At 41.2% G+C, this 25,277-nt stretch overlaps 1 long non-coding RNA gene across 3 annotated transcripts; it reads left to right on the forward strand.

The window, feature by feature from the left end:
• The first annotated feature begins 10,005 nt into the window (after window positions 1-10,005).
• On the forward strand, window positions 10,006-24,961 carry LOC123612163 (uncharacterized). Of its 3 annotated transcripts, XR_012504787.1 has the most exons (6): window positions 10,006-10,473; window positions 10,882-11,076; window positions 11,304-11,348; window positions 15,549-15,650; window positions 18,137-18,346; window positions 22,568-24,961. It is a non-coding gene; the product is annotated as an uncharacterized LOC123612163 (long non-coding RNA). The 3 variants fall into 3 exon arrangements; XR_012504786.1 differs by having other exon boundaries at window positions 10,006-10,773; window positions 18,137-24,961; XR_006719375.2 differs by having other exon boundaries at window positions 18,137-24,961.
• Window positions 24,962-25,277: the final 316 nt, after the last annotated feature.

The following is a 25,277-nucleotide window of genomic DNA, read 5'->3' on the forward strand; positions in this document are numbered from 1 at the left end:
GATACCAATTATCCTCTAAGCACTCATTTAGTAGCATCTCATATATTGATATGTTCTTTTTATGTACTCATTCAGTTCAAAATACTTCCTAACTTACCTTGGGATTTCTTCTTTGTCCCATGTGTTATTTAGATGTGTGTTACAGTATCCAAATATTTTAGAATTTTATGCATATCTTTGTTATGATTTACAATTTGATCCCATTGTGATCAGAGAACATATTTTGTACAACTTGAATATTTATAAGTTAATTCAGACTTCTGTTATGGTCCAGAATATGGTCTATCTTGGTAAAAGTTTCATGAATACTTGTAAAGAATGTATTTTGCTATTGTTGTGTGGCATGACCTATAATATGAATTAAGAATTTTGGGGGGGGTAGGTATAGCCCAAGTGGTAGAGTGCATGCTTAGCATGCACAAGGTCCTGGGTTCAATCCCCAGTACCTCCTCTACAAATAAATAAACCTAATTACCCCCCCACCAAAAAAAAAGATTTTTGATAGTATGGTTCAAGTCTTCTGTGGTCTTATTGATTTTATGTCTTTTCTATCAGTTATTGAGGGAAAGGTATTGAAATGCCAACTAACAGTGTGCTTCTTTCTATTTCTTTTAGTTATACCAGTTGATGCTTTGTCTATTTTGAAGCTCTGTTATTAGGTATACAGCATTTAGAACTGCTATGTCCACTTGTTAAGTACACCCTCTTTTTCATTATGAAATTACTCTATTGTGGTAAAGTTCTTATAATAGCCACTTCATTTTTTTTCTTATGATCAGTTTTAGCAAGTATGTATTTTCCCATCACATACACATATATGTAGTCTCTAGCCCCTCCAGAGGCTGAGCAGATACCACATGACTCAAAGCCACTACCATAAATCCCATTGTTGGTATAGACTATCCAGCATGGCTCAAGGCCCCCAGGTAACAGATGCTCTTATCAGACAGGACACTTCAAGAACTTAGAGGTTACCTTCTAGTAGCTGGGGCAAGGGCCAAACCATTCTTTGGGCAAGGTTTATCCTATACTGAACACTGATCTTTTTCTGTTCCAGGATCCAGTCCAGTTTTTCACATTGCTTTGAGTTGTCATGTTTCCTTAGTCTCCTCCAATCTGTGATAACTTCTTGGTTTTTCTTTGTCTTTCATGACCTTGACACTTTTGAAGAGTAGTCTTGTAGACATGACTCGTAGCTTGCAGAAATATCCCTCAATTTGCATTTGTCTGATGTTTTATGATGAACAGACTGAGGTTACGGATTTGGGGGATGGATATCACAGAGATTATGTGCCCTTCTCATCACAGTATTTCAGAGGACAGATTATATCAACGTGACTTTCACTAGTGATATTAACCTTGATCACTTTGTTATGGTGGTGTCTCCCAAGTTTCTCTTTTGTAAAGTTACTGTTTTTCCTCTTTCCATACTCTTCATTGAGGCAGAGTCCTCATACTGAAGGAAAGGGGGACTATGTGCCAACTTTTGGATGGAGGGGCATCAAAGAGTTTGTGGTCATATGTTAAAATCATCACAGGGGAATCACTTTGAGGTTATGCAAATACTCTGTTTCTCCTTAAAGTTTCATCCAGTAATTTTAGCTGGATCTTGCCTTCAGCAACTACCACTGTTTTTTTTTCTAATAGTGATTTTCTATTTCCCTCATTGCTTCTACTTTTATTAATTCAGATTCTTCTATAAGGATGATTTGTCCTTTTCTCCCCATTATTTATTCACTCAATCATTTCTTTGTATCAATATGGATGAATGGACATTTATTTTATTCTTTGTATTATAATCCAATACTACATTACGTATTACATGACAGAAATTGTTATAGGTTTGGTCATTATTAGGCCTTTCAGGTTGACTCCTGAGTGCATTTAACATGCCCCCATCCTTTTATTGTGGAGGAGAGCAGTTCCTTACTTACTGGAACTATACGGTGGTCCAGGCTCATTTTGTAATTTCCCTATTCTAGACCTAGAATCAGCTATTAATTTCTCCAAGGAGATCAGGTTTCTTTTGTTGGAAAGTGGCATTTAAAAACCAAGCTCTTGGCATTATGTATGTCCATTGTTACTGGTGTGTCACTTTTAAGAGTGTCAAAGAACTAGGAAATATATGTATGTATTCTACCCATGTATACACATATATTTATTTTTACTTCTTTAGCTATCTATCTGTATATATTTTTAAATAAACATGAGTTCATGCTGATATTTCTGACTTGAACCCAGTACTACAGGGTTCCTTTAGCCTTCTCCTGGCCCTTGCTAATTTGTACTTTTTTCTCTGACAGGAAAGAAAAAGAGTTGACTCCATTTTTGTGGGTGGGCCAATTTGGGGCTTTATTCTCTTCTGTTGTATTGATCTGTGTTTCCGGGTTCTTGTCATTACCATACTGTCTTGATAACTATAGCTCTACAGTGAATCTTGAAATTGAGTGGTGTAAATCCTCCAACTTTCTTTTTTCCAGAATTGTTTTGGCTATTCTTGCTCCTCTATTTTACAATATCCATTTTAAGATTAGCTCATCATATCTAAAGATGGCTTCTTGCGAATTTGATTGGAATTATGTTGTAGCTATAGATCAAACTGAGGAAGAATTGGCATCTTAATTCTATTGGGTCTTATAAGCCATGAGCATGGTCTATCTTTCCATTGTTTAGATGATATTTTATTTCTTTCACTGATGTTTTTTACTCATCAGTATACAGATCCTATCCATATTTTGTTAGATATATACCTAATTCATTCATCTTTGTGGTGATATTATGTGTGTTATACTTTTAAATTTCAAATTCTAATTGTTTATAGCTGGTATATAGGATATAATTGACTTGTATATTTGACAATGTATCCCAAAATCTTCCCAAACTCACTAGTTCTAGTAGCTTTTTTCTAGATTTCAAATTTTTATCTACATAGACAATAATGTTGTCTGAAAATAGTTTAATTTCTTCCTTTTCAATCTGAATGCCTTTTATTTATTTTTCTTATCTATTAGCCCTGTCCAGGATTTCCAGCAGAATGTCGAATAGGAATGGTCAGAGAAGACATCCTTGCCTTGTTTCTGATCTGGCAGTTTCTCACCATTCGGTATGATGTAAATTGTAGGTTTTCTGCAGTGCTATTTATTAGGTTAGGGAATTTCCATTTTATCCCTAGTTTGCTTTGAGTTTTTATCATAAATGGGTATTTCATTTCATCAGATGCTTTCTCTGCATCTACTGAGGTGGTTATATGGCTTGTCTGTTAATATGGTGAATTAAAATGATTGATTTTCAAATGTTGAAACAGCCTTGCACTCCTGGCATGAACCCCTCATTGTTGTGATGTGTGTGTAATCTCCTTTATAAATCATTTGTATATTTTTATATCTTTTTACAAACATAAATATATAAAATATGTTTATATAACTAATATTTTAATGAAGATTTTTGTGTCATTTCATGAGGGATATTGGTCTTCAGTTTTTCTGTCATATCATTTTCTGGTTTTAGTATTTGGGTAATGCTGCCTAGTAAACTGAGTTAGGAAATATTCCTTCTGTTTTCTGAAAGACGGTATGTTTTCTGAAATGTTGGCAAGGGTATGGAAAAATTGGGACTCTTGTGAATTGCTCATGGGAGTGTAATATGGTACAGCCTCTGTGGAAAATAGTTTGGCAGTTCTTCAAGAAGTTAAACATACAATTACCATGTGACCCATCAATTCTACTTCTTGATATATACCCCAAATAGTTGAAAACATGTGTTCAAACAAAAACTCATACACGAACATTCATACAAGCACTAATCACAATAGCCAAAAAGTGGAAACAACCCAAGTGTCCATCAGCTGATGAATGGATAAACAAAATGTGGTATATCCATAAAATGGAATACTAATCAGCCATAAAGAGGAAGGAAGCATGGATGCATGCCACAACATGGATAACCTTTGAAAACAGCATGCTAAGTGAAAGAAGCCAGACACAAAAGGCCACATATTATATGATTCTATTTAAAGGAAATATCCATAACAGGCAAATCTGTAGAGACAAAGTAGTAAAGGTTGCCAGGGGCTGGTGGGAGAGTAGAACGAGGTGTGATTCTTAGTGGGTAGGAGGTTTCTTTCTGGGGTATCAAATATATTCTAGAACTAGGTAGTGGCGATGGTTGTGCAATATTGTGAATATATTAATGGCACCAAATTATATACTTTAAATGGTTAAAATGGTGAATTTTATGTTATGTATGTTATAACACACAAAAAATAGATCAATCTAAATATAAAAACAAAAATATAAAACTTCTGGAAGAAAACGTAGGAAAAGCTTGTGGTCTTGGGTTAGCAAAGATTTCTTAGATATGACATGAAAAAGCACAGTCCATTTAAAAATATTGATAAGTTAGACTTCATTTTAAAAATCGTGTTCTTTGAAAGGAAAACAAGCCAAAGACTAGGAGAAAATAATTTCAAAACACATATCTGTCTTATATCCAGAATATGTGAAACAAATTTCAAAACTCTGTAATAAGAAAACAACTAACCCATAAAAATGGGCAAAAGACTTGAGCAGACACTTCACCAAAAAGGGGTAAATAGGCACATGAAAATATGTTCAACATTATTTGTCATTAGGGAAATGCAAGCTAAAAACCACAGTAAAATCCCCCTACACACCTATTAAAATGGCTAAAATAAAAAAGTTGACAGTAGCAAGTGCTTCATAGGATGTGGACCAACTGGAGCTCTCATACATACAGAGTTTCATAAAAATTAAACAGTCAACCCAGCAATCTCACTCTTACATATTCACCCAAGATAAATAAACATATATTCACAGTAAAACCTGTACATGAATGTTGAAGCAGTTTTATTCATAAATGCCAAAAACTGGAAACAACTCGTATGTCTCTCAACTGGTGTATCATGACTGTGGTGGTGGGTACATGACTCTGCATTTGTTAAAACTCATAGAAATATATACCACAAAAAGCTAATTTTGGGGGGCAGGGAAACAGCTCAATGGTAGAGCACATGCTTAGCATGCAGGAGGTTCTGGGTTCAATCCCCAGTACCTCCATTAAAAAATTAGTATCAAAAAACATATAGCTCAAGAATGCACGGGTCATTGTAGATAATAAAAATGGCTATTTTTCTAAACAGTGAATTTTATTACATGTAAAAATTTTAAAGGTATGAGGGGGGACCCAAAATGGAATATAAACTTTAAACTATGAATCTATCTTACAAATTAATACTACTACACTGAAAGGGCTGGGGAAGAAAAGACATAACCTACAGAATAGCATTTTCCTTGGATATTATAACTTGAAGAATAGTATTTCCCTGGATATTGTAAGGATATAGATGAAAAGAACTGTTCATAAATACTATACTCTAGTTAGTAAATTTGTTCCTCCCAGGGGTTTGTGTTAGCAATTCTGAAACTTCTTTATGCAAATATTATAGTTGGACAAATAAATAAATATTTTGTAGTCAATGAGTCAAATTTCTCACAGTCAGTGAAATAAGTTATAATTAAGGAAAAGGGGAAAGTTAGAGTGAACCCTGTGGTCTTGGGTGGGAATTAGAATCTATTAATTAGATAGAATAGATAGATAGATAGATAGATAGATAGATAGATAGATAGATAGATAGATAGATGTTAAGAGAGAGGGAGAAAGAGAGAGAGAAGGAAGGGAAGGAGGAAGGAAGGGAGGGAAAAGGAAAGGGAAGGAGAAGAGAAGAGGGGTGAGAAAGAGAGAAAGAAAAGAAAGAAAAGAAAAGAAAAGAAAAGAAAAGAAAAGGGAAAATGTATGTAGCATGGGTTAATATACATTCACATAGAGTCCTCCCTGGGTAACCATGGGAGGTTGGTTCCAGGACCCCTGCAGGTACCAAAATCCACAGATGCTCAGGTCCCTTACAGTCAGCCCTCTGTATCTGCAGGTGCAGAACCCACAGAAACGGAGAGCTGACTGTATTTCCCAGCCTCCAAGTTAGCTAAGAGGGCCCAGAAGCGATAATAACCCAGTAAGTACCAATGAGCATACATAGCAACCAGATCCAGGTTTCTAAATATCACTTTCTAATAAAAGGAACCAGAGTTCTTTGAAGTAGTTGAACTGGGGCAGGGAAAACACAAGATGAGCTGGAGCATCCTGTAATCCCAAGAAGTAAGGACGTGCGTCTTCCCCCAAAATGTGGGCATACCAAAAGGGCACCATAGCCAACGTGAGACTGCTTGCAATCGCCAAAGGTGGAACAATTTGAGACAAAAGATAAATAACGATACTATTAGATTATAACCCGTAGAATAGAATAAATATGAGTCCAAATTGATATAAATAAATAATTGAATAAATAGATAGGGAAAAGGGACAAATCCTATTTACAGAATAATTCTAGTTAATAAAGACAAAAGGAATGAGGGGAGTAGAAACGTAATAATTGTTGCAGACAAGGTCCATCCATGGGTGCTAAAATTAGTGGGTGAAAGTTGATGAGAGACAGTGAATTTGCATAGTCTCAGCATATCTTTCTCAAGATGTTTATTAGTGACAAAGGGAAAAATAGTAAATTTATAAAAGTGGAGAAACCTGGCAGACAGCACTGGGTTAACCAAGAAATCAAGGTTAACATCACCATGGTAGCACAACAGTGTGAATGTATTTAATGCCACTGAACTGGTCACTTAAAAATGGTTAATATGGTAAACTTCATGTTACATATATTTTACTACAATTTTTTTAAAAGTAATGTTACATCTATGAGGAAACAGGGGCACTGACATCCCCAAGACCTAGTATGTCCTATGCAATATTTGGGACATACTTATATTAAAAAATGATTTGTTGTTTATGTGAGATCCAGATTTAATTGTTTCTCTTGTATTTTTATTTGCTAACTCTGGAAACCCTATACCCAAGAGGCCACACTTTCCATTTGAACCAGAACTTGCTTCAAATGAAGAAAGCTTGCGGTAATAGCATTCCAAGAAACGCAAAACTCCAAAGAACTCTAGTATGTCCTTTTTCACTTGTGTTACTTCCCCGTGAGACCCAGCAACTTATACTGAGAAGGAAGATGGAAAAGAAAAGAAAGATCAGGCAAACTAGAGCTCTCTTCCTTTCAGTCCTTCCTTCCTCATCAGTAAGCCTAAGGCAGAGTTGCTAGAATGGCCCATGTATCAAGAAGTGAAATAGAGTGGAGTTCGTTTTGTGCAGTGTTTCCACTGTTTTCATCAGCACTAAATAAATATACAAGCCATGAAATCTAAACAAAAAGGAGTTAACATCACCAGTAAAATAACAAAGACGTTATATGCCCCCTGATACGCAGCCCCGAGAAGGGTATATCACTTGTGTAGTATTCTTGTCAAAAATGAGTAACTTCAGTCTAAGAATAAAAAAACATAAGACAAACTTAAATTGAGGAACATTCTGTAAAATAGCTGATTAGTACTCTTCAAAAGTGTCAAGGTCATGAAAGACAAGGAAAGACTGATTGCCACAGATTGGAGGAAACTAAAAAGACATGAAAATTACATGCCATGTGGTACCTTGGATTGGATTCTGGAACAGAAAAAAGAAATTAGTGGAAGAACTGGTGAAAGCTGAATAAAGTCTGTAGGTCAGGTAACGGTATTGTTCTAATGTTAGTTTCTAGTTTTGATAATTATATCATGGTTATGGAGTATGTTAGAGGAAACTGGGCAAAGGGGATATAAGAACCCTGTGCTATTTTTTCGACTTTTTCTGTATCTAAAATGTTTTAGAAATAAACAGCTAAATAAAATTTAAATGGTCATGATAAGAAACGTCTAAGTGTAGAATTTAGAATCATTCATCACGTGGTAAGTATATGCTTAACTTTATAAGAAACTATTGAACTGTTTTCCACAGTGGTTATAGCATTTCACACTCCCACCAGGAACTTGTGGGCATTCCAATTGCTCCACATCTTCAGCAGCACTAGGTAGATCAGTGTGTATTTTTGGTAGTCAGCTTCTAAATGGCCCCAATGATAGCCACCTTCTGATACTCACTGCCTTGTGTAATCCCCTCCCCCTGAATGAGGCTAGACTTATTGATTCACTTCTAATGAAGGGAATACAGCAAAAGTGATGGGATATCACGTCCAAGATTAAGTTATAAAAGACTGGCTTCCATGCTGGGCACTCTCTCCATCTTGGATCACTTACGGTAGCAAAAGAAAAATTCCATGTTTTAAGCAGCCCTATGGAGAGACACATGTGTGGCAGACTGAGTCCTTAGTCCATCAGCCCACAAAGAACTGAAGCCCTCAGTCCAGCAGCCATGTGAATGAGCTTAAAAGTGGATCCTTCATATGACCGTATCCCCCGGTGATGTCCTGACTGCAGCCTCTTGAGAGATCTTGAGTCAGAAGCACCCAGCTATGCCACTCCCAGATTTATGACCCACAGAAACTGTGATATAATAACTATTTGCTGTTTTAAGCTACTAAATTATGAATAATTTGTTACTCAGCTACAGATAACTAATAAACATATTTAAACCACATTGAGTTATTATCCTTTACCTATGACCTTGGCAAAAAAAAAAAAAAAAAAGGTTAATGAGGGAGTGGAGACACAGGCACTTTCATCCAGTGATAAGTGCAAAATAAAAATAGTACAGAAATAGTACAGATTTGAGGAAGGGAAATGCAGGGGTAGGGGATTAAGAGGTACAAACTATTAGGTATAAAATGAGCTACAAGGATATACTGTACAACGCAGGGTATATAGCCAATATTTTATAATAACTATAAATGGAGTATACCCTTTAAAAACCGTGAATCACTATAGTGTAAAAAATTAAAGTGACAGTATTGTTCGCAAATATTTTCTCCCAGTTCATAGGTTGTTTTTTGTTTTGTTTTGTTTATGATTTCCTTTGATGTGCAAAAGCTTATGTTTGATTAGGTCCCATTTGTTTATTTTCGCTTTTATTTCCTTTGCATTGAGAAACTGATCTAAGAAAATATTGCTACCATTTTTTCAGAAAATGTCTATGTTCTCTTCTAGGAATTTTATGGTGTCCTGTCTTGGGATCTGCTCTTTTCTTTTAACTTGGGTAAACTTGACTCCTGATTTAGGAGTGTACTACACATTAATATAATCATTCTCCTAGTATTCATATTATAGTGTTCAAATGTGGGACTTCCAGAGTGCTAAAGGCTACTGTGCAGCCACTGTCCTTTCTGATGATGCATCACTAAGGTGCTATTGAAGGAATGTGAAGAATGGACATTTGTCCAACTACAGACTATGTTCTCCAAACCATCTTTAGATTAATGGAACCCAGACAATGGAGGAGATGTGAATTTCCCAGAATAATGTTCTATAGTTGACCTCACCTGCCCTTAGCCAATGGGGGAGTGAAAGAATAAAAACCTCTCTGGAATAGAAAGAGTGAAAATCAGCTCAGAGTGAGAAAGAAAAATGTAGCCCTGCAGTTAATTAGGCTGCGTGACAGGCATAGCTAAAGACGTTTGCAAGTCAACAGGAAATACTGTTTCTCCCAAAGTCATACAGCAGCTGTAAAATGCCATAAAGACACACTTTTTCAGTTACTACTATTTTCTTATCAATGATGACCCCAGATCCACTTTGCTATTCCCATCTATTGCTGGAGATTTCCAACTGCTGAGCTGCCCTTGCCATTACATACTTAGGGCTGCATCCACATCCTACACACACTCTACGCTTCACTCCTGCCTCGGATTTCACCTGCGTCTCCCGCCTCTCCACCCTCATTCGCAATCCACTGAGCCCGCCCCCTGCAAGGCAGGCTCCCCATAGGCTCCGTACACAGCCCTCACAGTCCCCATTGGTCCGTTTCTTTTCTCCTATCCCTACTCGCCTGCTAGAGTTCTCCACAATCCCGTCTAATTCTGTAAAACACTGCCGTTCCCATCTCCCCATTGTTCAGTCCGGTTCCACTCAGGCTCGCTCCATCCCTGGAGAGCGGTGCTCAGGTATGCTGGAGCGGCGGGAGTCTCAGGGGCGAGTCCATTCTTGGGACTAAGAAGGCTAAACTTAGGTTTCCTGCTCGGGTCGGACTAAAAGGAACCGGGTATATTTGCTCAAGCAAAAGCTGAGTGAGTTACGCGCGGGCGGCGCGGGCGGCGCGGTTTACGTGATGGGCTGGCATGAGGGGGCGGTTTACGTGGTGGGCGGGGTGTGTTTGGGTGCTCTACGTGTTGGGCGGGGCGTGAGGGGCAGTCTACGTGGAGGGCGGGACTGTGGGGCGGTCCTTGTGGGCGGGGCGCTCTTAGAGGGACCCCCCCCCACGCCCCGCCCACCACGGCTCCTTCCGGCCCACTATAGTTGGGAAGGGCGGGTCCAGAGCACAGCCAGAGTTTTGGTTTCCTTGTGGGCGAGTCTTTCGGTGCGAGGGCTGTGCTCAGGTGCTTGCTGGCGGCGGCGGAGGCGTTCAGGCTTTGTACACACCGTACGTTTGTGGTCCGTGTAAACTTGGGCACCTTTTCCTTATCGCTCCGTGCCTCAGTTTCTTAGTTTACGACATGGTGGTGAAGATGGTAGCTACCTGGTGACTGGTGCAGAGTGTTCCGAGCTCAGCTGTGAGCATACTAAAGGGGAGTGATGGGTTTTCTGGGGTGAGAAAAGGGCATCCTGGTGAGGGAGAGATAGACATGTGCTAACAAATAATAGCCGCTAGCATCCCGCCCTTATGTGCCGGCACTGTGCTTTACTTTCTTCAGCTCATTTTCTCTTCCTAATAAGGCGCCAGGTGAATATTACCATCATTCTTATTTTATCTTTCCAAGCAGGGCGGGGCATAAAACACTTTAAGGTGCTGGGCCTTTCTGCTGATCTCTGCCCTCTCCCGTGTCCACAGCCTCTTGCTTGTGTGTCGTCTGCCTTCTAAGTACCCCTGGGATGGTGGGAGTGTTCCTCCAGCGATGAACTCATCTTGATGCTGCGGAAGTTCCTGCTGCAGCTGTGAAAAGGGTGGCCTGGCTTGGGGACGGCATAAGAAAAAGACCCACCTGAATTACAGAGTCAGCCACATGTGATGGTACTGCCATAATAGGTAAGACCAGAGTACAGAGGCCCCTCCCAGCCCTGACCCAGACCAACCACATAGCAGTGTGTGGATTCCCAACATTTATATGGGTTATTTCATTTTCTGACCTCTCCTGGACCCAGAAAATGGGGGCATTGAGTACTCCCCCAAACATTCTGTCAATTATTCCATTTTCATATTTCCCATACCTAAACCTTCTGTGACAATATTAATAGTGATTTATTCCCATTCAGTTGTCTGGGAGGCACAGAGCAGCACCAGACTCCCCGCAAACTTATGTAAGTTACTTTATTTTCTTGACTTACTCCTTTAGCTAAAACCTCTAAAACACTATTAATAATGTTCTCTAGGCATCTAAACCAATCCTTTGACCTCAGATTTCTATTGAAAGCACCAGATCATCCTGAGGCACCTCAGATCCACACTGGGGCCCCATAATCCAGACCTGGGAATACTTAATATTTATACTAATTATTATCTTATGTGCCCCTGAGGGATTCTGCTGGGACAAGGGCTGAATCTCCACTGGTCTCCTCAGCTGATTCTCTGCCCACTCCTTTGGCTGCTTTCCAGAAATTTGTGCTCTCACGCATCTCATCTCCTGTTCCCTTTGTCCACACGGCGAGTTTATACATCAAAAAGACCATTTGTTTATGATTGTTATTTTTGTGTCTTAGGGAAAACCTGACTTAAATGCTTGTGATCAGGCCACCACATTTAAATTTGAAGATTCACATTCTGTTCTCATCCTTTAAAAATCTCTTCTGGTTATATTATGTTCCCTTTCTCATTCCTGATTCTGTTTGTTTTAGTTTTACCTTAATCAAATTTGAGTGGTCTCTAGACCTTTTCTCTTTTACTGGTGTTTTGGTTTCATGTGTCAAATATATATTTTTGGAAAATATGTTTTACTCTTATTCATCTCTTTCCTATTATTTGAAATCATTTTGTTCTTTATATATCTTTTTTTAAACATCTTTTTTATTGAAGTACAATCAATTACAGTGTGTTGATAGCTTTTTTAATTGAAGTATAGTCGATTTACAGTGCTGTGTTAGTTTCTGGTGTACAGTATAGTGATTTAGTTATACATATATACTTTTTCAGATTCTTTTCCATTATAGGTTATTACAAGCTATTGAATATAGTTCCCTGTGCTCGACAGTACGTCCTTGTTGTTTCTTTACATAGCTTCTTGAGGAGGATGCTTAGCTAAGAAGTTTTTAGTGTTTGTTCCCAATATACTTAAGATAATAAATTTCCCTCCATATATATTCCTTCAAGCTGCATCCCACCAGTTTTTTCTATAAACTTTTAAATCAAAATGTAACATTTATCCAGGTAAGTGTACATTTTAAGGGTACGGCTCAATGAATTTTAGAAAGTGAGCATAGCCTGGTAACCATCCCTGAGATCAAGAAGTTACACATTCCCTTTTGCAGCTCTTCGTGTGTACCTGTACTGCTTTGCAGTGTGAACAGACATTGTCAGCTGTCACAAGACTGGGCAGGACTGAAATTGATCAGGGGTAGGCAGGGAGATGAAACATCCTACAAGGTGTGAGATAGATGTGCCCGACACCGAACAGTCCCACCCAAAATGCCAACAGCTCTGACAAACATGGGGGCAGACAGACTCGTCCTTGCTCCCCGTTCTGCCTTGGCCCCAGTCTGTGACCCGTTAGCTTACTCACACCCTCCACCCTTGTCACCTCCCTTTCCCTGGTGTTTGCAGTTACCTGCCACATTTATCTGGCTCCTGGGCCCTGTCCCTCCTGATGTGTCCACCTGGAAATGCCTTTTCAGGTCAGCCCAAGGCATACAATGCACCTTTCAAAACTGACCACCCTTCCACAGCTTTGCAGCATTTAGATGTGTATGCTACCTGGCTTTAAGCCCCTTAAGAACTGGAAATATGTGTTCTGCATTTCTGTGCCCCCAAACACCCAGAAAAACCCCAGGGACATAACAGGAATTCAAAAAAGGTTTGTTATGTGCATACTTAATGGTACGGTATTTGCTGTATTATTTCTTTTTAATTGGGAAGCTTTTATTTAATACAGTGGGTAACTTGCTATGAGCATCTGTTGTACTGTTGTTTCTGCAGCATATACATATGTATGTATGTTGAGCACCAATCACAAGCATGATAAATTTCACAAAGTGAAACATACACGTAACCACCGTTCATTTCAAGGAATAGAAGATTACCAGTGCCAAAGCCCTCCCGCCAAAGACCACCAGGGACACATCTGTGGTTGAACAAGTTGAATTTATTACTCATGGCAGTGAGGGGGAACGCACACTATGTGGTGTCTCCGTATGAGGGGGTGTTAGAAAAAAGACTTACAAGATGTGCATCCTCTTTGGGGTGATTTGGGGGAGCATGAAAGAAACAGGTCTTTGCTCTCGAATGGATGCTGTCAGGAACCAAGGGTATGTGGAATCTCTATGGTGGGAGGAAGAAGAGAGACTAAAACTATAATTTGTAAAGAATCAACAGTCATGTTAGCTAGGAAAGGGGGGTTATTTGATGATTTTTGTGGTTTGGACAATGTTCATGTTTTCATTGGTAGTCAGACATGATTACGGATTTTGTCTTGATCCATCACAGACACACAGTGATGTTGTTTGATGTTTCTCTTCTGTGAAATTGTTCCCGTTCAACAGGGGAACACCAAGTCCCAGCTGTGAGTGTCCGGCCAGCTCCCTTTCTTACCAGCTCCTCCCAGTAACTACCTCCCTGCCCCCATCCCCGAAGTAATCAGCATCCTGACTTCGCTCAACCTAGATTAGTTTTATCTGTGTCTGAACTTTATCTAAATGGGATCATATGGTATGTGTTCCTTTAAATCCACCTTCCAGCCATCATTATCTTTATGAGATTCACCCACATTGTTGCAGCTACTTGTAGTTCACTCTTTGTCATGACTTTCTGGTATTCTGTTCTGTAGATGTAGCACAGATCCTTTGTGCTCAACATTTTTTAAAAACAGTTTTTGGCTGTTATCAATAAGCTCTTCTGGACATTCTAGTACATGTTATTTAGTGCACACATGTATGCATTTCTCTCTGGTATATACATGGAAGTTGAATGCCTGGACCAACCATATGGTAGGTGTAGTGTTAGCTTTTGAAGCAACTATTTTCCAAAGTGGCTGTACCACTTTATATCCCCTCTAGCAGAGCAGAAGAGTTCTGGCTGCTCTAAACCCTCACCAACACTTGCAAACTCCTCCCTTTCTGTGACTCCATCTTTTAGACTTTTTCCCCATGTGCCTTGAGTTTCTTTCTCTTCTTTGTTTTCCATTCTTTTAGCTCTCTGCAATGCAGTCATGATATTTTCTGTTGTCTTCTGGCTCACTAATCCCTGCTTCACCTGTTTCAGTCTGCTACTACAACCCTCTATTGATTTCTTATTTTCACGTACAGTCATTGTTAGCTACATACTTTCTGTGGGATTCTTTTTTCCATCAATTCCCATTGTCTGGTGACAGTCTTCGTTTTACCATATCTTAACTTGCATGTATTAATTTCTTGGTATTTTAGAGTCAGTGCCTAGGAAGTCCAAAGTCACAGTCCATTGAGGGTTGGTACCTAATGTGTTTTTTCCCTTGGCTAAGTTTCTTGATATGCACGGAAATTTGTAGTTGAATGCTGGAAATTATATACAAGACATTTTGGAGGCTTTGGAAGTCAATGTCTTCCTCCATAAAGGATTCACTCTATTCTCTGGCAGGCAACCAAAGTAGGGGCAGATCACTTCAACCCAGCAGGAGCTGAGTTGTTCAAAGGTGGATTGCAATATTTGTGAGGCTCAGTCAGCTTCTGGGTTGGCTCCAGGCCCAGGATGGAGTCCTCCGGGGGGTCCCAACTATATATCTGGGGTGTTTAGTCTGGTGGGTCTGTTTTCCTTGGTGCATTCCTTTCGGCAACCATATTTAGCTGAATGCCCCAGTGTCACAGTGAAGATCCACAATGTGTGGCTGGTATTCAAGAGCATCAGGGAGTGGGATTTTGTGGTCAATGGAATATTCTAGTTAATAGAATGATTGGATATTGTTTTGGCGTAGAAAATCATAAAATACATCTCACATTGGATCTATCCGGCATATGCAGTCATGCCTTAGAATTAGAGAATTATAGATGACCGTAGAGATCAAGTTCATCGTTCTTCAAAACAAAGTGCACTTTGGAATCTGTCACCACCTGATGATCTTCGTTTTGACCAGTGCTTATGGGGGAGGCAATCAAGATGGTAGAATAGAAGGACATGGAGCTCACCTCCTTCCACAAATGCATCAAAATACATCTACACATGGCAGAGTTCTCACAGAATACCTACTGGAATCTGAACAGAGCTTCTTGTGATCACGTAGATAGGGAGAAATGTTAGTTGATGGCCTTGCATCACAGGAGCTTTTACTATAACAATTTTCTCTGCATTCCCCTTTTCCATCTGCAAACATGTTGAAACAGGTGTCAAAAGGAAATAGAACTCATAGGCACCAAGTTCATTGTCTGGAATGTAGTGGGTGCTCAGCAGACGATGGCTCCTTCGCCTTCCGATTACTGTTGTAGGTGAGTGTTAATCCAGACCAACGTCACAAAGGTCACTGCAGCACCAACTACGTGTGGGGTGCTCTGAGGGACTTCTTGGGAGATGAGGATGAATAGGACAGTCTTTTGGTGACTAGGCTGAGTTTGGGTTGGGTTGTGTGCAGCAGATCTAGTGGAGCCATTAAAGGTCTCTAGTTGAGGGATGGGACCAAAGCTTCACCTCAGACACCTGGAGTGGTTCATGGGAGGTGGGAGGACCGGGAGGGAGTCTGGAGCTGCATCATGTGGAGGGCAGACAGGGGCATGGAAGCAGAAGTTGTAGGTGTGAGGATGGAGTGGAGGGCAGGAGTGCTGGCAGAGTGAATGGGCCCGGCCACTGATTGACAGGCGAGGTGGGGAAAGGGAAGGGGCAGTTCAAGGCTAAGCAGAGTGTGGGCGGGCAGGGCTTGAGAAGGTGATAGCACCAAAGATAATGAGCTCAGGCTCCAGTGATGCTGCATTTCACATTCCCTTGAGTCTTTCAAGCTGGAGAGTGGTTCAAGGTCATCTGCAGAGAGGAGATATGAACACAGTCAACAGAGGTGGACTAGCACCAAGGTGCCTGGAGAAAAAGAGCCACAGTCCTGTCGTTTCTGTCCTCCCTGCTGCCTCTCAGGAGCTGGCTCCTGGGGCAGTTGGTGTCTCTCTTCTACATCTTTCCCTCTGCTCACAGGAACACACTCACACTTTATAAATATCCTCATTGTCCAGGATGACAATGTTCTCAGTGAACTCAGTGTGCCCCATCACCAGCCACTCTGCTCTGTGAACCAAAGAGTTTTCACAGAGTTCCTGCCAGGCCTGGGAGTGGCCGCCCTATGAGTTCTGTTTGCCTGTGAGATGTGCATGCCCGCGGGAATGGGGGCAATCACAAAGTGAACTGGATTCGTCCATCCTTCATTCCAAAAACTGCTTTCAACATCACGGTTGTGGCATAGAGAGCGCCACAGAGGGAAGGTAACTTTCAGGAGACTGAGTCAGGACCACTTGTTCAACTGCCCCACCTCACCAGGGAATTCTTCCCAATTTCAGGACACCCTGAAGGCCCTGGGGTGTGATTTATTAAAAGAGGCAAATTCCTTCACAGACAACAAAAATAAATCAACTCCTCTTTACAAGTAGATATTTCGCATTTTATTCTGTTTGCTCTAAAGGGCAGTGGTTACTTGGGTCGAATGTATGGAGAAGTTACTTATTTTACTTACAATTTTTATACCCCAAATGTTTCTAGTGTAGCATAGGCTTAACAGAGGCCAAAAGCAAGGGCATGCCATCAGTACTGGATACACAGAGAGAGATGGCCTTGGTTTGTGAGAGGAAACTTGGTGTAGTCAAAAATTATTTCTTGAGTGCTTGTTATGTGCCAGAGAGCATTCTAGGTGCTGGGAGACAGCCATAAACAAAGCAGACAAAACCCCCCACTCTCACAGACTTTATTTTCTACTGGGGGCAGGAGGGAGTAGAAAGAGACACACAGTAAACAACATAAAGGAATATATAGTATATTAGATGGTGGTTATCACTATGGAGAACTATATCGCAGGGAAGAAGAGAGTAGATATGTGAGGGGGTGTCATTGTAAATAGTGAGGTCTCACCAGAAAGAGATGTTTGAGCAAACGCTTGAGGGAGGTGAGGCAATGAGCCATGCAGATACCTGGAGGGAAATCATTTCAAGGCGGGGAAACAGCAGGTGCAAAGGCCCTGGGGTGAGAGTTTATCTGCTGATTCCAGGGCTGCGTGGCTGGAGCAGAGGGAACAGGTGGCAGGGAAGTAGGCATGAAGTCAAGCTTTCGAGAAACCTATGAACATGAGCCCTGTTTTATTCACACATATGCATACATACACCTACACACACACACACACACACCCTTGAAGAGGTGAAAGGCATACCATGGTTGCTTGCTTACTGCTTTTGGCTGGTTCACCAGCAGCAGGGCCTGAGATAGAAGTTCGGGTTCAGGTGATTTGGTGAGGGAGAGCTCTTAGGGAATGTGTGGAGGGGTGAGGGAAACAGGAAGAAGCCTAGCAAGTATGTGGTTTCAGTAGAAGTGTGGCCTTGGCCTGATCTCACAGGGAGCTTGGGAGCATGGAAGACGCCATAGAGTTGATCTGACTTCAGGCAGTTGGGCTGGGCCTTGGGTACCCACTGTTAGTAATTGACTCTGGATTCCCCCCACCCCTGGGAATGAGGGATGTGAGGGGAGGACATTTGATGCAAAGTGACTCCTGTTGACCAAGGCAATTCTCTGGAGGAAGGACAGTGTGAACGCTTAGCAGCTAACTCTGACCATAGGTGGCGGGGGGCAGTGCACTGGTGCATAAAGGGACCCAACAACGTCTACCCCAGTCATACAGAGACATGTGGAAAGGGCAAGATTTTTTTACCTATACATTAGAACTGTTCAAAGTACACAACTAGTAACGCTTCATCTGTATGGCACCTGTTCTGTCTCCCACTTTGTCTAGACCTGTGTCCCAAACAGTGAGCTCCGAGGCCCCTGTCACTGGGTTGGACTCTTCCGATGCCTGTTCTCCCTGACGTGCCTCTGACATCCTGATGTGGGCCAAGGCCAAGAGTGACAGCATCCCTGCCCGGTTCTGCTCTCATTCATCAGGGCCAGTCTGGTTCTCAGTTGGCAAATGGAAATTCCTACCTACATAAGGCTGCTCCACCAAGTGAGAGTCACTGAAGCTTCAGCTTAAAAGAGCCCGCCATTCTTAGTGCCAATGTGGTTAACATGGCCAGTGGGACCCAGAAGAGCCTCTGCCCACAGTTCAGATCCTTCCTGTGCTCTGGGCAGAGTCACTGCAGCAGAGGTTATCAGTCTATGGTGGGTAGGATGGTGGTTAAGATCAAGGAGGTAGGTCCCCTGGGTCCGACCTTGCTCCTTCCCCCATCCTGCTCTGTAGCTCTTTCCCAGACCCAGTGGCCATTCCTGATTTCACCTGCCAACCTCACAGGGGAGCTGTGAGTATTCAATGACAGGAGGTATGTAACTTCCACGGCACTGCGTCTGCACCTAGTGATTGAGTGGTAGACATTGGATGTTCTTGTTCCAAGTTGTTTAAGAATCATAGGCAGCAGGGGCAGGGTAGAGCTCAGTGGTAGAGCATGTGCCTAGCAAGCATGAGGTCCTGGGCTCAATCCCCAGTACCTTCATCAAATACACACATACATACAACCTAATTGCCCACCTCCAAAAAAGTATATAGTGCTGTAGGTCAATTATATCTCAAAAAAACCGGAAGGAAAAATCTTTTTAAAAAGAATCATAGGCAAGCCATTGGCCAGGTCTCTGAGAAGGAGATCCATCATGGTCTCAGTCCTCAGGTCTCTCAGGGGAGACAGGGTAAAAAAAATACCAATGATTTCAAGCAGGATATGACCAGCACAGGACAGACAGGGATGAGCCTAGTGTCGTGGAGTTCAGGCCATGTTATTTTGAGCAGGTTCTTAAAGAATGGGAAGGACTTGGTAGGCTAACTTCAGAGACCAGGAGAAATTCCGGGAGGGAGGAGTGACATGGACAAGGATGAGATGTGACAGTGTGAGCTGTGCTTGCATGATGGAGGGCCAGCTAAGATGATCCTGGCTTGCAGTTGGCTGCCTTCTCATTGTGTCCCCACATGCCCTTTTCCGGGTGGATGCCCATAGAGAACAAGAGTGCAAAAGTGCTCTCCCATGTCTCTTCTTATAAGGACACTAATCCTCTCAGATCAGGGCCCCACCCTTATGACCTTGCTTAACCTTAATTACTTCCTCAGAGGCCCCATCTCTAAATACAGCCATACTGAGGGGCTGGAGCTTCAACATATGAAATTGGTGAAGGACACAAACATTCAGTCCAATACAGTGCAGTAGTTGTTAAAATCAGGAAATTTGACATTGATACCACAGTATAACCTCATTTGTTTTCATCAATTCTGGTCCCACATCCAATCTAGGATCACACATTGAATTAGTTGTCATGTCTCTTTGGATCCCTTTAATCTGGAACGGTTCTTCAAATCTTTCCTTGATGTTATGGGCTGAATTGCATCCCTTCAAAATTCACACATTGAAGTCCTAACCCCCAGTACCTCAGAAGTGACCTACCTTATTTGGAGATGATGCCTTTAAAGAAATAATTAGGATTAAATGAGGTCAATATGTACGTATATGCATGACTGGGACATGATGCTGTACACCAGAAACTGACACATTGTACCTGACTATATTATACATCAATTAAAAAAAAAAAAAAGAAAAGAAAAGGAAATTTATAATTTTTTAAAATAAAGTGAGAAGCTCTGTAAAAAAATATTTTTAAGATTAAATGAGGTCAAATGGGCAGGCCCTAATTCAGTACAACTGGTATCCTTATGAGAAGATGAAATTTGGACACAGACATGTGCACACATAGAGGAAAGACCCCTTGGAGGCCCAGGGAGAAGGTGGCCGTCTACAAGCCAGAGAGAGAGGCTTCAGCATGAAACCAACCCTGCTGACATCTTGATCTCAGGCTTCTGGCCTTGGGACCTGTGAGGGAAATTAATTTCTGTTGTTTCACCGCCCAATCTGTGGTGCTTTGTCATGGTAGCCTGAGCTGACTTAACACACTTGATTTTCATGACCTTGATGCTTTTGAAGGTTACGGGCTTTTAGAACGTCCCTCAGTTGAGGTGTGTCTGGTGTTCTCTCATGAGTGGATCCAGATTCTGCACCTCTGGCAGAAGTGTCACGGAAGTGATGCTTGTGTCCTTCTCAGTGCTTCATATCAGGAAGCATCACGCCCTCTTGGATTTTTCTTTCTCCCCAAGGTGTAACACAGACTCGGTTGAGGGTAGGAATCCTACATAACTCGCCACAAAGCACTATGACTGTGAAAGGAAAGGCATGAGAAGTCCCCACCTGTGTATTCCACGTCACCCAGTGGCGGTCACTTTGGAGTGGACAGGGACATGAGGTTATGGGCTGTGACTTCTGAAGATTTAGCTGTGGCTGTCACCCCAGGTGGCGGAAGCTGGACCTTGCCCAGGCACCTGAGGCTGGACAACAGCTGTCTGGTCGCCCGGGTGAGGGTGGCCTCTCTGTGCACTGGAATATTTCAGGTTGGTGTGTTCTCAGACCTTTAACTTCTCAGGTTCTTAAAGCTGGGAGATGTCTCCAGTGACTAAAACATTTGACCTGTAAAATGGAGATACTTACCTCACAGGGCATTGGGGAGGATTAAACAAGCTTGTTGGTGGAAAGACCCTGGAAGCACAGTGTTTGGAACAGAAAAGGCTGCATGAGTGGAAGCTATCATTAGCATTACTATTATTTCTGTAATCACATGCCTAACTCCATCTCCCCCAAGCAGGATGCCCCATTCTCTCCCTAGATACCCTCCCAGCCCCTCGGGATAGTCACAGCCTCGTTCTGGACTCCCTTCTTACTACCATATTCTAGGGAAAATCACTTCTGGTGTCTATCATCCTCAAAACCATCCCACACAGTGGTTGTGATTGCTCTGACCTTGTCACAAATTGGGACATCGAGTCATGGAGAGGCCTAGGGATAAGGTGTCCAAGTCTCTACATGTCCCAAGCATCTGAGGTGGGATTCATGTGGGTGACTCTAGTCCCAAAGCCAGACCTAACAGCAAGGCCACTGTGCAGCACCCTCTCTCCCAAGGACCCAACCCACAATGAACTTTCTGCCTCGGTGTTCTGGATGGAGGGCAGTGACAGAAGTGGACAGATCCCCAGATACCCTACCCGGACTCAGATGGCTCTGCCCCAAGCACACAAGGCCCCCCAGGACAAAACTTGGGAGGGGGTCAGTGAGTATGGTGTGAAGTGCAGCTTCTGCCCAGCGCAGCCTTGGGAATGGACGTGCCACTGAGACCCTCCTGGGCTGGGCCTGGAGAATTATGGAGAAGCAGGGGGGCTGGCCAGCCAGGTAGCTAGGGGAGGGGTGGGTGGGCGTGGGCAGAACCAGCCTGACCAGTGGAGAGATGGGAGGGCGGTGCTGTATGGAATTAGATGAGATCACAGAGGACTGTAGAGCATGGCCCCAAGGACGGGAGGTCAGGAAGCTGATGGGGAACTGGGAGGGCTGCATGCAGGGCCTACTGGGACCATGTCTTGCAGGGAGGCAGGCTGTGGTAGCATGTGGGGTAGGGATGTGGAGGCTGGACAGACAGGTGGAGTCAAGGGCAGAAGTGAAATATTTAGCTTACTCAGGGTGAACCAAGGTAGCCGGCCCTAAGTCTTTTGGACCAGGGTTTCTAACACCAGCACTATTGACACCTGGGACTGGATCATTCTTTGTTGCAGGGGCTGACCTGTGCATTATAGGATGTTAGCCATCATATCTCCAAATGGCCCCTGAGGGACAAAATTGTCCCCAGCTGAGAACTACTGACCTAAAGAAACTGTTTTATGTGGTCTGGTATAGGAGTCAGCAAGCTTTTTCTTTGAACGGCTAGGTAGTAACTATTTTAGGCTTCATGTGCCACGTATGGTCTCTGTCCCAGCTACTCCACTCTGCTGTTGTAGTGGGAAAGCAGCCAGGGACAGTTTGTAAAAAAATGGGCCTGGCTGTATTCTAATCAGACTTTATTTATGGGCACTAAAGTTTGAGTTTCACCAAATTGTCACATATCAAAAACTCTTCTTTTGGTATCTTTTCCAATCATTTAAAAATGGGAAAGCATTCTTAGCTCACGGGCCATAGGAAAACAAGTGGCGGGCTGGGTTTGCCTCAAAGACCATATATAGTCTGTGGACTCTGATCTAGCAAAACAGGCTTGCTGTTTTTTTCACCTACGCTACCCAGGTTCCGTTCCCCATATGGGGATTGTAGCAGGTTTTGTACACTGTTTGATCAAAGCAGCTTTTTAAGATCTACCTTTGCCTGCTCTCCCTCTTCAGGTCCCAGCAGTAACACGGGGCGAAGCAGAGACTGAGCACAGAATGACGCCCTGAATTCCCTGATTTCACAGAGAAATTGCAGGTTACAAAAAGCATTCATGCATATATGTACATTCATGTATGACTGAAAAATTGTGCTCTGCACCGGAAATTGACACAACATTGTAAACTGACTTTAACTCAATAAAATAAAAAAATTTTTAAAGCATTCACGCAGATACATGATTTTCAATGAATTTCTTTAACTTTCTAAAGAATTACTTCACACCTACAAAAAAATCACAAGAATACTACAGAAAAATCCAATATAATCTTTATCCACACTCACCAGTTTTTGGCTTTTTGCCCCAGTTGCCTTATTTTTCTCTCTCAATCTCTAGATTGTTTTCTTTAACTATTTGAGAGTCAAGTTGCAGACATTGTGACCCTTCAGTGTGAATGAAACTTCAGTGTGAATCTCTTTAGAATGAAAGCATTCACTTGTATGACCAGAGTACCGCTTTGAAAAATCAAAGAAAAATGTTAAGCTTTATTGAAGTTACAATTCACATACCATACAATTCACTTGTTATATGTGTACATACAGTTGAATGATGATTGATGAATTTCTGCAGCTATCATCACGAATCAGTGTAGAACACTTCCATCACCCCAAGTAGTTGCCGCATGCTCGTTTGTAGTCTTCATGGTGTTCCCAGACGCAGGCTCCCACTGATCTGTTTGCTTTCCGTTGCAATAGAGTTACCTCTTCTATGAGTTTCATGTAAATGGAATCGTACTACATCATATACATATACACGTACACACACACACACACACAGTTGATCCTTGAAGAAAACATGGTTGAACTGTGCATGTCCATTTATATAGAGTTTTTTCAATAGTAAATACTACAGTACTACATGATCCACAGTTGATTGAATCCGATGTGCAGAACCAAGGGGAATGAGGAACTGTGGATACAGAGGGCTAACTATAAGTTATGCTCAGATGCCCCTAACCCCCTAACCCCCACATTGTTCAAGGGTCAAGTGTATGTATACTCTTGAGTCTGGCTTCTTTCACCTAGAAAAGTATTTTTGAGGTTCATTTGTGGTGTTACATAAGTAGTTCTTTCCTTTTTGTTGCTGAGTAAGTAATATTTCATTGTATGAATATACCATATTACTCGTTCACCAGTAGATGGACATTTGGAATGTTTCCAATTTTGGCTATTATGAGTAATGCTGCTATGAACTGTCACATAAAGGTCTTTGTGTGGATATGTGTTTTATTTCTCTTGGGCAAATGGGTAGGAGTGGACTTGCTTGATAGTATGATAAGTGTATGTTTAATTTTTTGAGAAAATGGCAAATTGTTTTCCAAAGTGGCTGCACCATTTTACGTGCCCACTATCACTTATGAGAGTTCCAGTTGCTCTATATCCTTCACAACATTTGCTATGGTCAGTCATTTTAATTGTAGCATATAAAATGTTATCTTGATTGTGATTTAATTTTTTTAATATTTTTTATTGAAGTACAGTCAGTTTACAGTGTGTCAGTTTCTGGTGTACAGCACAATACTTCAGTCACATAGGAACATACATACATTCGTTCTCATATTCTTCTTCACCGTAAGTTACTATGAGATATTGAATATGGTTCCCTGTGCTATATAGTATTAACTTGTTGTTTATCTATTTTATATATATTAGTTAGTATCTGCAAATCTCGAACTCCCAATTTATCCCTTCCCACCCCCTTCCCACCCTGGTAACCATAAGTTTGTTTTCTATGTCTGTGAGTCTGTATCTGTTTTGTAAATAAGTTCATTTGTCTTTTTTTTTTTTTTTTTGGATTCCTTTTCTCCACACCCTCTCTGACATTTATCATTTGTAGACTTTTGAATGATGGCCATTCCAGCTGGGGTGAGGCGATAAACGAGCTCTATTTAATTAGCTTGAAGGAAAATAAGCTTTACTATCAATTGTGTATTTATATAAAACTAAAACTTAACTTTCTTTAATCTGCTAGGATAACTTTGTCTTGGACTATTGGTCTGTTCTTGTTAAGACTGAATGGTTTTTCCCCACCTTTTAAGAAATCTGCCTAGAAAACAAAGATTCTGGGTTTTATCAAAATAACTTCCTGTGCTTTATGTTGTGTTTTTCTGGTCTGTGATTACTTAAGAAAACTGAATCGTCTCTTCTTAAAGAGCTAAGTGTTTTGAGTTTTTTTTAAACAACTACATAATTTTCTGTATTTGCCTTTGAAGTCTTTAGTTGTTACTTTGGTTAAATGAATAAGTATCATTTCACAGTGATCTGTAATTCTACTTAAATTGTTTTTAAGCCTTTCGATATTTTGTATGTTTCCCAAGAATCAAATTCTAAATAAAGTCTTTTTAACCTCAGAGCAACTTTGGGATTTTTCCAGAGGGCCCCTGGAACATCTCAAAAGATATGTTCTCTCTCCTTGTAAAAGAGAGGTATTTAATTAGATTTACTTACTATGTTAAATTATATGGGAAGCATTGTCAAATAAGAAGTGATATTAAACTTTCTTAAGTTATATTTCTATAAATATGTTATTAATATAAATGTTCCAGAAATTGTATGAAATTCCTAAAATTCTGATAATGTCCTGGTATAATGTTATCGGTCATAATTCTAGTTATTATTTTTAAAAGGATGTCACAGAAGTAACCAAATTTCCTTGTCAATTCCATT

The sequence above is a fragment of the Camelus bactrianus genome, chromosome X (genome assembly GCF_048773025.1).
Source record: "Camelus bactrianus isolate YW-2024 breed Bactrian camel chromosome X, ASM4877302v1, whole genome shotgun sequence".
NCBI classification, from domain to species: domain Eukaryota; kingdom Metazoa; phylum Chordata; class Mammalia; order Artiodactyla; family Camelidae; genus Camelus; species Camelus bactrianus.